Here is a 13628-nt window from a genome sequence, read left to right as displayed (position 1 = left end):
TAATCTTATCACGATCAATCGAACTAATTCAGTACGATCGATCGGATATTTGATTCTATCATGATCAATCGAACTAATTCATTACGATCGATCAGATGTTTGATCGAACGATTGATCCTATCGCGATCAATCGAACTAATCTATTAGGATCGATCGGATGTTTGATTGATCATTTAATCATATCATGATCAATCGAACTAATTCATTATGATCAATCGGATGTTTGATCGAACATTTGATCCCATTACGATCGATCAGACTAATATGTAATAGTATCGATCGGAATTGATTTTATCAGATGTTTGATTGAACCTTCAATCATGTCAAGTTTTATTGATTGTATCCCGATTCGAACATTTAATTTGTTTGAATTTTGTTCGATCATTTGATCTTATCACGATCGGATATTTGATCAAACCTTCAATTTCAATTGTTTCAATCATTTGACCTTATCACGATCAATCGAACTAATTCATTATGATTGATCGGATATTCGATCAAGCCTTCAATTTCAATTGTTTCAAGTTTGATCGATCATTTGATCCTATCATGATTGATTGAACAAATGTACTTGATTAAACGGATGTTTGAACGAACCTTTAATTTCAATTGTTTCAATTTTGATTGTCTCTTGATCCTATCATTTGATTGTATCACTATCGAAGTTGTTGTACATTATGCAATAGAAATTAAAAAATAAAAAAAAAATAAAAAAATATATATATATATATATTATATTCTGTTTTTACAATCGATCGCATACTTGTTGCGATCGATCGCAGTAATCGAATTTTGGCTTTGAACATTCTGTTACTGCGATCAATCGCATCTTGGGTGCGCTCGATTGCACATCATCCACAACACACACACTGCTGTCCGAATGCGATCGAGCGCACTCGGACAGCACACCACGTGACCTATTTTAGGTCACTTTCCCCCCACACCCCACATATTTTTCTTCTCCAAGCACCCACCTCCGGCACTCCTCCACCGTTTTCCACCACTCCTCCACCGTTTTTCACCACCTCTACCACACAGCCACCACACGGTTCTCTCCTCCGGCAACCATACCACCAACTTTTCACCACCTCTACTTTACACCTCGTTCCCCATTCCCATCAACACCCCAACGCCAATCACTTCTCCAACTTTTTTTTTTCTCATATTTCTGCAATTGTAGGTGTTCATCCACCCACATTGCTTTCTTGTGGTTGGATTTTGGTGTTTTTGCAGGGGGTTTTGAGCGGAGTTGCTTTGTTTTGCAATTTTGGCTATCTCTAGTGCACACCAGGTGTTCGACAAAAGTCCCCAATCAAGCTCATCATGCCAAGAACTTGAGCTTCGTCCTCCCAAGGGTCCGATACCCAAGCCATTTCTCCCCCGCCCACTTTTGAGGAGCGGGAGCTGCTATTTGAGACCACCTTCGCCATTCGTGAAGACTTTCAAAATCTTGAGGCGACTCAATGGGCGGTCGCCGAGTTCAAACGACGGGGGCTCAACAAGCTTTTCAAGCCGGTCACCACCACTGCCTACAGAAAATTGGTGATCGAGTTCTATGCCAACCTGTCGCATGACTGCAACAACGTGGCGGCCCTCTCTTCCAAAGTGAAAGGCAAAGCTATTGACGTAACATGGGCCGACATTGCTGCTGCCCTTCAATGCAATCATGAGCACCCTCCAGAAGCCGCACAACTTGCTGAGCAACCGGCCAGATTCTACGTGGCGGAAATCATTGAGGACATGTGCGATGGGCAATATGCCGATTCCCATCATAATGCCGGCAGCCGATCGAAGCTACCTCAACGGCTTTGGTTTGTGGACTCCATATTACACCGTAATGCTTTTCTCTTGGGGCACAAATCTCAGAGGCGAGATCAATTTCTTCAAACACTCTACGCCTTCCATAAAGATGCTTGGTACTCCATTCTCGACATAATTTGGAACTAAATTCAGAAATTTTGGAATGGGGTGCACGTTGGAGGAGCGGAGTCCACACATTCATGGGGGTTGCCTTTCCCATACTTAATCTCGTACATCCTCCGGAAGAAAGGCATCAAGGGTACCGCAGCTGATGAGCCAGTCACTACTACTCCCATATTTGGCATTCGCCAATGGAACAAGAGCTTGTCCCACATGCCCCGGGGACCAGCAGCTGGTGCGGAAGAGAGTGAGGCCGAGCCGATGGCCGAAGATGAACCTGTAGTTGAGCTAGAGGCATCCGAGGAGGAGGCACAAAACCGCTCACTTATTGAAGAAATAGTGGGCCTTCGGAGAGAGTTGGCTGGCCAAAGAAAGGAGGCTTGGGAAAATAAAGAATTGATGGACAAACGCCTAGGCGCCTTAGAAGAATTGATGCAGTCCATTCTCACCCGGTTGCCACCACCATCTGCAGGAGCATCATCTTCTGGACAAAAGTGAGCAGGGACCACCGTCTGGCTGAAGACGTTAAACTTAGCGCTCATGGGAGGCACCCCATAGTTTACCCTTTTTATTTTGTTTAGTATGTTTTAAGTTAATCTTTTTATTTGTCTTTAGTTTTGTTTCTTTTTACTTGCTTTTGTGTTTTCTTATGGGAATGACCCCGTATTTGCACACGGCCGGTTGTTGAATTGCAAGGTATCAATATATTTTCACTTAAAACTGAGAGGAATTATTTTACGGTTTAGATTTTATTTTGTTATATTTAACAGTGTAAAATCTTTCCATAAGGTATCAATATATTCATCATATAATATATATACACTATTAGATCTGTAAAATTTAATATGAATTATGAAATGGGAATTAAGTCTTCAAATTAGTCCGAATGAAAACTTTATCCTCCAAATGGAACTCCTAACCAAATGGCAAATATATACAAATTAAAATCTTTCTTTAGGAGGATGGAATTGAAATAGAAGAATTTTTTCTTTTTTTTTTTAAAAAAAAAAAACATATATATATATATATATATGCATATTTGAAACAACTGTACATATGGAATAAGTGAAAGGGAGAGCTTTACTTTAAGGTTAAAATTTTATTTTGTTATATTTAACGGTGCATATTGTGTCACTTTATTTGAAAATTTTAAAGAATGCAGTGATATATACACAATTTTAGTGGACGCTATTGGGCATCAATTTTATTTATTTATTATTTTTTTTTCTACCTACTCTTTTGTCGACCCTAATAATTGGTCTTCAGCGTCCACTTATAGTGGACGCTATTGGGCATCAATTTTATTTTATTTTTTATTTTTTTATTTTTCTACATACTCTTTAGGAAGTCGACCCTAATAATGGGTCTTCAGCGTCCACTTTTAGTGGACGCTATTGGGCATCAATTTTATTTTATTTTATTTTATTTTTTATTTTTCTACGTACTCTTTAGAGTCAACTTTATCGACCCTAATACTTAAGTATTAGGAAGTCGACCCTAATAATGGGTATTCAGCGTCCACTTTTAGTGGACACTATTGGGCATCAATTTTATTTTATTTTATTTTTTAAATTTTTCTACGTACTCTTTAGGGTCTACTTTATCGACCCTAATACTTAAGTATTAGGGTCAATTTTATCGACCCTAATAATGGGTCTTCAGCGCCCACTTTTAGTGGACGCTATTGGTCATCAATTTTATTTTTTATTTTTTATTTTTTATTTTTATACAAACTATTTAGGGTCAAATATGAAAGTCGACCCTAATAATGGGTCTTCAGCGTCCACTTTTAGTGGACGCTATTGGTCATCAATTTTATTTTTTATTTTTCTACAAACTCTTTAGGGTTGACTTTCAGAGTCGACCCTATTGATCTTTTATTTGAATTTTTTTTTTTTTTTTCTTTCCAGCTTTTAGCGTCCACTTAAGTGGACGCTATTGGTATAGTATCAGCGTCGACTATTGTCGACGCTAAAAGTTTTTTTTTTGCCGCTTAAATTTTTTCCTCCCCTTGAATAATTCCCACGTGTATATTAGGGTCGACTTATTAGCGTCCACTGTAAAGTGGACGCTAATATTCAACCTTTCGGCCCATTATTAACGTCCACTTTGATGTGGACGCTAATACTTAACTAATAAGTCGCCCCTGATGAGTAAATTTCTTGTGGTGGAAGAGGGAGGGAGGAAGCAGCTTCCTCCTCCAAGCTGAAGACCTGTGCGGTGCTCTCCTCTCTAGAGAGAGCTAGGGTTCCGGCAAAGCATCTCTCTTTCAACAGATACGTATAACAGCTAGCTAGCTACCCACGTAGGGACCGTCAGTCACTCAATTTGATCCTTATCCAATAGAGAAATACTTTGTGTCAATAATTTGTTCATATTTCTCTCATATTCTCCCAAGCAAGATCCTAAATGAACTGGATAATATCCAATTAATTATATTGGAAAGGTATTTTTGTCTTTACACTTTTTTAGGGCCCTCCATTAATATAACTAATTCTTCTCCTCCTACAAATTCTATCACTACAAGAAATGTAGTAGATAAAATTCTGTTTGGCTACACATCAAACATATTCTGTTTGGGGTGAATCCAGTCATCTAAAAGAGGATAGACAACATGCAATTGCAATCCACTTGTTCATCATAAGCAGCAAAATCTGTTTATAAGTGTTTCACCAGATATTGCATATGAGTTTTCTCAAGAGCATTTCTGGATCGATCACTTCAGTATAAAAAGTTCCCTCATTTGTACTCTCTGTCAATTTTGTAACATATAATATAAGAGAAATGCTACATGCACTTTCAAGTGCTTATTCCCAATAATACTCTCTAATTTTGTAGTAAAAATCACAAGTGGATTTTGGATCCAATGGTGAATTTCATTGCCACGTCAAGGAATGTGCCATGTCAGGAAGTGTGTACTTATGAGTAAACACTTAAAAGTACATGTAACTAGCATTTCTCATAAAGTAACGCTCTCGTGAATTTTAGAGCTAGGTGGGTATATCATGTAATATTACATTGAAGATAGTAAAGAATTGTGAGTGCATGTTTCCTCTGTCAGATTGAATTGCAGTGAGTACATGGTGTATTTGTAGAGTCATGTATTACAGTTCTCAAGAGGGAAACATCTTCATTTGTTACAATAATCACTACTAGTTCTAGACTTCCGAAATGTATTTCAATATCAATATTCGGAAAGGAGAGTAGGACCCAAGCTTTAAGACTTGTCTCTGGAGGGAGGCTAGGAAGAAAGCTACACGTTTCAACTCTGCACACTTAATTTGTAAGTGTTAGATGCATATTGGATTTAGACGCCTCTGCTTCTCTCTCTCTCTCCTTCCACCCCTCTCTTCGATCTCTATCTTCTCCTTTGTCTCTCTTTTTCCTCTTTTTCTTTCCCCTTTTCTCTACTTTAGGATTTAAACGCTAATAATAACCTATCAGTGTAATACCTCAATAAAAACGATTGTTTTTATTAAAAGATTTTATACAAAGAACGGTCAAAGTATTTATGAAAGAAACCTAGTTTTATAACAACAAACCTAAGCCCATACTTACAGCCGAGAAAGCTTCTAAAACGTTTGAAGCATAAAATGAAGCTTAACCTTTTCTGTCCGGACGTATGCTAGGGTTGCCAGACGTACACTCCTGTTTGTATATGTTTTTTTTTTTTTTTTTTGAAAAGAAACATTCACTTCTCTATTAATCAATCAATACGAGACTATGGATTGCTCTCCCTGGATGATCTCCAAGATACAATCAGGGATTTCTCCCAACCACTGCCTTTCGATTCCCATTCGTGCCGCCAATTTTGCGTGATGATGAGCTGCATAATTGGCTTGACATCTGACGTAGCGGAAGACTAAGGTAACTAATCAAAGAGCAGCGTCTTTGATTCTGCAAGGAGAAGCGTCTTCGTCTTCTACCCAAAAAGATAAAAACAAGCCCGCAGGCTAAAAATAAAATTCCTCAGAGTATTTAAGAGAGAATTCTCTGATTTGATTATAATTCAATTGATTGAGTTTTACATAATAGGCAAGCCTATTTATAGAAGAGAAATCCTTGGAGAAAAAGTAAACCTACTTCTAGTAGAGAAAGTAAATCTAATCTTAGTAGGAAAGTAAACATAATCCTAGTAGGGAAAGTAAACATAATTCTAATTAGGAAAAGTAAATATACTCCTAGTAGGGAAAGGATTAAAAGTAAACTATTTATTCTTGGGGGTGGGGACACACATGTCCTACATCAGTCTCCCCTTCTTGAAAAGAACTCGTCCTCGAGTTAAGTTCTGACTCCTCTGGTGGAAAATATTCAAAAATGTCTGCCACGTTGAATGTTGAGGATATCGCCATTTCTTCTGGAAGATCGATGACATATGCATTGTCGTTAATCTTTTTTAGTACCTTGCATGGACCATACTTCTTATTCCTCAGCTTTCCAGAAGTACCAGTTGGCAGTCGCCCCTTGCGTAGATACACCATCACAAGATCTCCTTCTTGAAAAATCTTCGATCGCCGACCCTTGTCTGCTGCCGTCTTGTACTTAGCATAGGATTCTTCCAGATGCTGACGAACTCCCTCTTGGGTAGCTTTCACCCGTTCTGCTAAATGCTCCGCTGCCACACTTGCACCGGGTAGCTTAGGTAAAGTTGCAAGATCTACTGCAAGTCTCAGAGTTCTTCCATAGACGACTTCAAATGGTGCCTTCCCAGTAGATCGATTCACCATGTTATTGTAGGCAAACTCAGCCTGAGCTAAAGCCAGGTCCCACTGCTTCGGTTTGTCACCTGCAATACATCGAAGTAAATTACCTAGAGTTCGATTAACAACTTCTGTCTGCCCGTCCGTCTGCGGATGGCTCGTGCTACTAAAGTTCAATGCTGTGTCGAACCGCCTCCATAATGTTCGCCAAAAGTGAGACAAGAACTTGGTGTCTCGGTCAGAAGTGATAGACTTTGGGACTCCATGCAATCGAACCACCTCTCGGAAGAATAGATTGGCCACTTGAACTGCATCAGATGTTTTCTTGCAAGCAACAAAGTGAGCCATTTTGGAAAATCTATCCACAATTACCATTATAGAATCTGCTCCTCGTTGGGTTCTCGGGAGACCCAATACAAAATCCATGGATACATCTTCCCACGATGCTTCTGGTATTGGTAGAGGCATGTATAATCCCGTATTTTGGGTTTGCCCCTTGGCGACCTGACAAGTCTGGCATCGTCGGACAAAATTACCTACTTCTTTCTTCAGTTGCGGCCAGTAATACCGTTCCTCTACCAGAGCAATAGTCTTGTCTCTTCCCAGATGACCACCCAAACCTCCAGCATGTAATTCTCGGATTATTTGTTCCCGTAAGGAACTCCTCGGAATGCACAGCCGATTCCCACGAAATAAATACCCCTCCTGAATATGTATCTCAGAAATTGGTTGCCCCGCCTTGCAATGCTTCCAGGTTTTACCAAAATCTTCATCTTCCTCATATAACTCCTTTAGGCACTCGAATCCAGTCACTTCAGCTTTCATGGTGATCAGCAGGGTAGCTCGGCGGCTTAAAGCGTCAGCTACACGATTTAGTTTTCCCGACTTATGCTTGAGAGAAAAAGTGAACCGTTGGATGTAAGAAACCCACCGAGCATGCATCCGATTCAAATTCTTTTGACTATTGATGAACTTTAATGCTTGATGGTCGGTATAGAGGACAAACTCTCGTTGGATCAGGTAGTGCTCCCACACCTTGAGGGCTCTCAAGACAGCATAAAGCTCCAACTCATATGTTGACCACTTCTGTCTTGCTTCTCCGAGCTTCTCACTAAAAAATTCTACGGGCTTCCCTTCTTGAGATAACACAGCTCCTATCCCGACGATTGATGCATCACATTCAACTTCAAACAGCTTGTCAAAGTCAGGTAAGGCAAGTACAGGTGCTGTGCATAGCTTTTCTTTGATGATTGAGAAACTTCGCTCGGCTTCTTCACCCCAATTGAATTTTCCTTTCTTCATACACTCGGTGATCGGTGCTACAATACTGCTGAAATTCCGAACGAACCTTCTATAGAAAGTTGCTAACCCATGGAAACTTCTTACTTCTCCCACTGACTTGGGTGTGGGCCATTCTCGGATTGCTCTCACCTTCTCTTCATCCACTCGGATTCCATCGGCACCGACTACAAATCCGAGGAAGAGTAACTGATCCATCATGAAACTACACTTCTTTAAGTTGATAAACAACTTATTTTCACGGAGAACCTCCAACACTTTCCTCACGTGATCCATGTGATCCACCGGGTTGCGACTATAGATAAGAATATCATCGAAATAGACAACGACAAATTTTCCGATAAAAGGTTTCAGTACCTGATTCATGAGTCGCATGAAAGTGCTTGGTGCATTCGAAAGGCCGAAAGGCATCACCATCCACTCATAAAGCCCCTCTTTAGTCTTGAACGCAGTTTTCCATTCATCTCCCGGTCGTATACGGATTTGGTGATATCCACTCCTCAAGTCAATCTTCGAAAAAATCTTAGCCCCAGATAGCATATCAAACATGTCACCTATTCGGGGAATTGGAAACCGATACTTGACCGTGATCTTGTTTATTGCCCGGCTATCCACGCACATTCGCCAACTCCCATCTTTCTTCGGTACAAGTAGGGCCGGTACTGCGCATGGACTCATACTCTCTCGCAAGTGTCCCTTCCGAATTAACCCCTCTACCTGCTCTTGCAAAATAGCATTCTCCTTTGGGCTCATTCGATAATGTGGCAAGTTCGGGAGACTTGCTCCCTGCACTAAGTCAATATAGTGCTGGATATCTTTCATGGGGGCAGTCCTTCGGGCATCTCTTCAGGCATGATGTCTTGGAATTCTTCTAACATCGGTCGCATTATCTCAGGAACTTCTTGTGAGACGGAGCCCGGGGTTCCCTTGGTCACCAATGCTATGATGTCTCGGGCCTTCTTAACTTCTTCTATAAATTCTGATCCAGTGGATAGGAGGATCGGCTTTCCCTTAGAATAAGTAGAATTTTCGACTTCCTGTAAAGGTCGAAATGTTATCTTCCGACCATCCCAAAAGATAGTGTAGACATTGGCTCTTCCTTGCTCCTGGGCATTCACGTCAAACTGCCACGGTCTTCCCAGGATTAAGTGGCATGCATCCATCTCGACAACATCACACAAAATAGAATCCGAGTAATGCTTACCGATCGAAAATGTGAAACGACATCTCTCGGTTACTAGTGTCTCGGTTTCCCGCTTGATCCATCCGATCTTATATGGAGTTGGGTGCTTCTCAGTTTTCAAACCCAACTTTGAAACCATCTCCTTCGACACTACGTTCTCCCCGCTACCACTATCAATAATCACATCACATACTCTTTGGTTGACTGTGCAGCGAGTACGAAAAATCTTGTGCCTTTGAGATTGATCCTCTTGCCTCGGTGTCAAGAGTAAACGTTGAATTACTAAGGATCGGGAAAGTGGGATTCCCTCATCAGCGTCAGCCAACTCCTCTTCTTCATACTCGGGTGTATCAATATCTCCATTCTCGGACCCTCCCTCTGGCTCAGGTTCGATCAAGTTTACCATCTGCCTCCGGGGACATTGATGCGACCTATGTCCCGGTTGGTTGCATTTGAAACATTTGTCTAGATTGGGCCGTGCGTATGGATTGTTGGCTGGTTGTCTCGAGGTGCTTGAACTGCTACTGGCTCCTTTTCCCGTGGAAGTCACTGGTTGACTTGGTGTGACAGTCGGGACTAGAGGTTGTTTTCCCCGACCCTGCGTTGGTCTCGTCGAATCGCTCGGGTTTCGCTCCCAGGTTGTTGCTTTAGGCCTCTCCAGTTGCTTCTCTGCTCGGGTTGCCAAACTAACTGCCTCATTCAAAGTAAAGACAGGATGCATAGAAACCTTATCTTGTATTGCCACACGCAGTCCACCAATAAACCTTGCAACTTGTTGATCCTCTGTCTCCATGAGATCATTCCGAGCAGATAGGCGATAGAAATCATCAACATACGCCTGGATGGTCCGACCTCCTTGTCGACACTCTTGGTATTGTTGGAATAGCCGTTGCTCAAAGTCCGGTGGTAAAAAACGTGCTTTGAGTAGCCGCTTCATCTTCAACCATGAAGTTACAGGTCCCTTCCCTTGTCGGGCTCGGGAAATCTGTAATTTTTCCCACCAAGCAGAAGCTCCTCCCTTGAACTTGTATGCCACTAACTTCACCTTGCGATCCTCGCGAATACTCATATAATCAAAGAACCTCTCTACTTCCATCACCCAATCTAAGAAATCTTCGATTTGAAGATGCCCGTTGAATGATGGGAGATCAATCTTCATTCGGTATTCGTGGGATTCCTCCCTAGCAAGATCCTGACGCCTGGGTTGCCCTCCATATGCATCCCGGTAGCCAGCGCCGTCATAGACATTCCCCATATGGCCAGCTCTACCACGCTCATAACCTCTGAAGCCTGTGCCACCACGACCGACTCCTCTACGTAATTCGCCCCTTCGATCTACCTCAATGTCCCGTCCGAATACTCCTTCAGCAAAGTCTTCATCGTCACTAGGATCGTCATAGGCCGGTGGTCGGTTTATGGGTGCAAGTGGTTGATGAGGAATAGGCCTTACTCGGATCCCATCGTCATCATGGGCATCATTGTCCCTGTGATTACGATTAGGACCTATGTGCATGCGCTCTATCATCTCCCGCATCTGGCGCATCTCCTGTCGTATCTCCTGTTGCATCGTTTGCTGGATCTGCTGGAGCTCTTGGAATTCGGCTCTCCAAGGAGCCTCCCTGTCACGAGCAGCGTCGTTAAGGGAATCGTCACCGTTGCGCTGATTGGTCATGATCAGGATAAAGCCTGCTCTGATACCAACTGACGTAGCGGAAGACTAAGGTAACTAATCAAAGAGCATCGTCTTTGATTCTGCAAGGAGAAGCGTCTTCGTCTTCTACCCAAAAGATAAAACAAGCTCGCAGGCTAAGAAAAAAATAAAACTCCGCAGAGTATTTGAGAGAGGATTCTCTGATTTGATTATAATTCAATTGATTGAGTTTTACATAATAGGCAAGCCTATTTATAGAAGAGAAATCCTTGGAGAAAAAGTAAACCTACTTCTAGTAGAGAAAGTAAATCTAATCTTAGTAGGAAAGTAAACATAATCCTAGTAGGGAAAGTAAACATAATTCTAATTAGGAAAAGTAAATATACTCCTAGTAGGGAAAGGATTAAAAGTAAACTATTTATTCTTGGGGGTGGGGACACACATGTCCTACATCAGTACATCCCACAAAATCAATCTCCTAATGAGGAAATCTGTTGAGCAGAATTTTAGCATATGCTACTAAGTGTCCAAACCTACTCCAATTGGCTTCCCATGAGTTTACTGCATCCACCATATTTTTTGCATTGCCTTCCATGTTAATGGTCTGCACGCCCAATTCCAGGTAGACACGCAATGCATGAACAACAGCCATAGCCTCTGCGACTGTAGGATCGGAGACTCCTTGGCTAATACTACACTGAGCAGCAGTTACACTCCCTTCATGGTCCCGGACAACCACTCCCATGCCCATTCTGCCACATTTGAGATTCAATGCTGCATCCCAATTAACCTTCAACCTACCCACGGAAGGTGCTTTCCATTTGTCCTCATCATGACTTCCCTGCTATTGCTGCTCATGAAGCTCACCCCGTAAAGCCTGACCATACTCCAAGACTACAGTGAGCACCCTTTGTATCAACAAATTTGGATGATTGAACTGCCCCCCTTGAACCACCCCATTCCTTCATAGCCACAGTTGTCGTGATAAGCCAACAAACATTTTAATTTCTTCCTCATTCCCGGTTTGCAGCCTTTGTTGATTAACGTTTTAACCAGATTCACAAAACCCCAATTAATCTTATTTATTGTGGAATAAAAACAATATATATATATATATATATAATAAATAATTAGTCATTGTAGTTGGCCTAAATTACAAATTGCTTAATGTCGTATTAAAGTAAAATACAAGGTATGGTTGAGATATTCCCAAAAAAAAAAAAAAAAAGTACTAAATTAGCTCATCAAACAATCAAATTGATTTTACTTTAGTACGACATAAAGCAATTTGTAATTTAGGCCAACTATACTGACTAATTATTTATTTATTTCCAAAAACTTTTTTTTTGTTTTTGTATTTATTCGTCCATTGTTATTTTTTTTTAAATAAAAAAATTGTTTTTTTCTAAAAAAAAAAAAAATTGTTTGGTTTTTTTACAATTATTTTATTATTTTATTTGTTAAAATAATAGGGGTATTATAGGAATATAAAAAAATAAGTGGCATTTTTGATACATTTTGGTAGCTTGGGGGGCTACTTTAATACCTTTTGAACATTGAAGTACTATATTGCAAACGGCTGATAGTTTGAGAGGCTTTTTTATATTTTTCCCATCTTTTTTTCTTTCTTTTCTTAATTTTTTTTTATCAATTGTCAATTGGGGTTCCTATTTCAAATATCTCTAAATTAAAACACACAAACAAATAAACTCTCCTCTAGCTACTGATTGTTTAGCCTTGCTTGCTGCAATTTTCCAGATATGATGGACCCATATGTCCCCAACTTCGTTTTATATGGTGTGAATCACAATTTATTTGATGATGATGATTGGTTTATAGAGATGTTCTTGTTTCTTCTTCAAATTGACGCCATGTTTGAGGAAGCAGCCGAAGTTGACACGATACCCCAACCAATGGCAGAGCTAGGATGTTGTTTGTGTCGGGGCAAGATTAATATACAATAATATAATACTTTATTACAGTTTACTCAAAAATCAACATGGATATTTTCTTAATTAGATTCAGGAATAATTATATATGTTTATGGTCTGGAACCTTATATTTTAAATAACTCTAAACAAATTGTGCTAACCAATTTTCTTTGACTTCAATATATGTATTTTGCTGATAAGACACGTTATCAACTCCAGAGTTAACGAGTAACTATCTGGGGCCCTGAGAAGTTAATTTATTTTTTCTTACTATGAATACAAGGCTTACAAAATATTAAAAAATAAAAAAATAAAAAAAATAAGGTTTTTTTTTTTTTTTTTTTAAGCCTAACATTTCTCTTTTCTTATCTCTTGGTTCTTTAGGCATCTCATGTAAGTTCCAAAATTTAATAAATAAATACAATAATATAAAACAATATATTGTATACCTTGACACCCAGCTGCATACTATTTGCGACTGCACCCCCAGAATTCTTTCTGCGTGTACCACAAGCATCAGGATTTTTTCTTTTATTTTCTTTCTTTTTCCGCAAACAGACAGAGGTGATGTCCTTATTTTTTTCATCTCACGTACACAAACACACTGAAACGTGCCCCTTTAGAAGCCTCCCGATCTCGAAGTTGGCTTATCTACATCAACCATGAGCCATCCGCTCTCAACCATCAATCTCTCCTCAAATAAATAGTAGTCTAAGTAAAACCTTATCTCTTTGCACCTTTTTGAAACTTGCCTTAATTTACGAAGCCAACAGATTCAAAATTTCAATAACAGGTAATTAATAAGCCAACCCAAGCATATGGCCAAGCAGATAAGAAGAAGAGGAGGATAAGTAGGGGCTGGGGAAGGAGGAGTATGGGCTAAGGTCAAGAATGCTAAAATATTTACCCATAAAAAAAAAAAAATTAAATATTTTTTGGAGGGG

The sequence above is a fragment of the Corylus avellana genome, chromosome ca1, assembly GCF_901000735.1.
Source record: "Corylus avellana chromosome ca1, CavTom2PMs-1.0".
NCBI lineage: Eukaryota > Viridiplantae > Streptophyta > Magnoliopsida > Fagales > Betulaceae > Corylus > Corylus avellana.
This window is presented reverse-complemented; position numbering follows the sequence as displayed.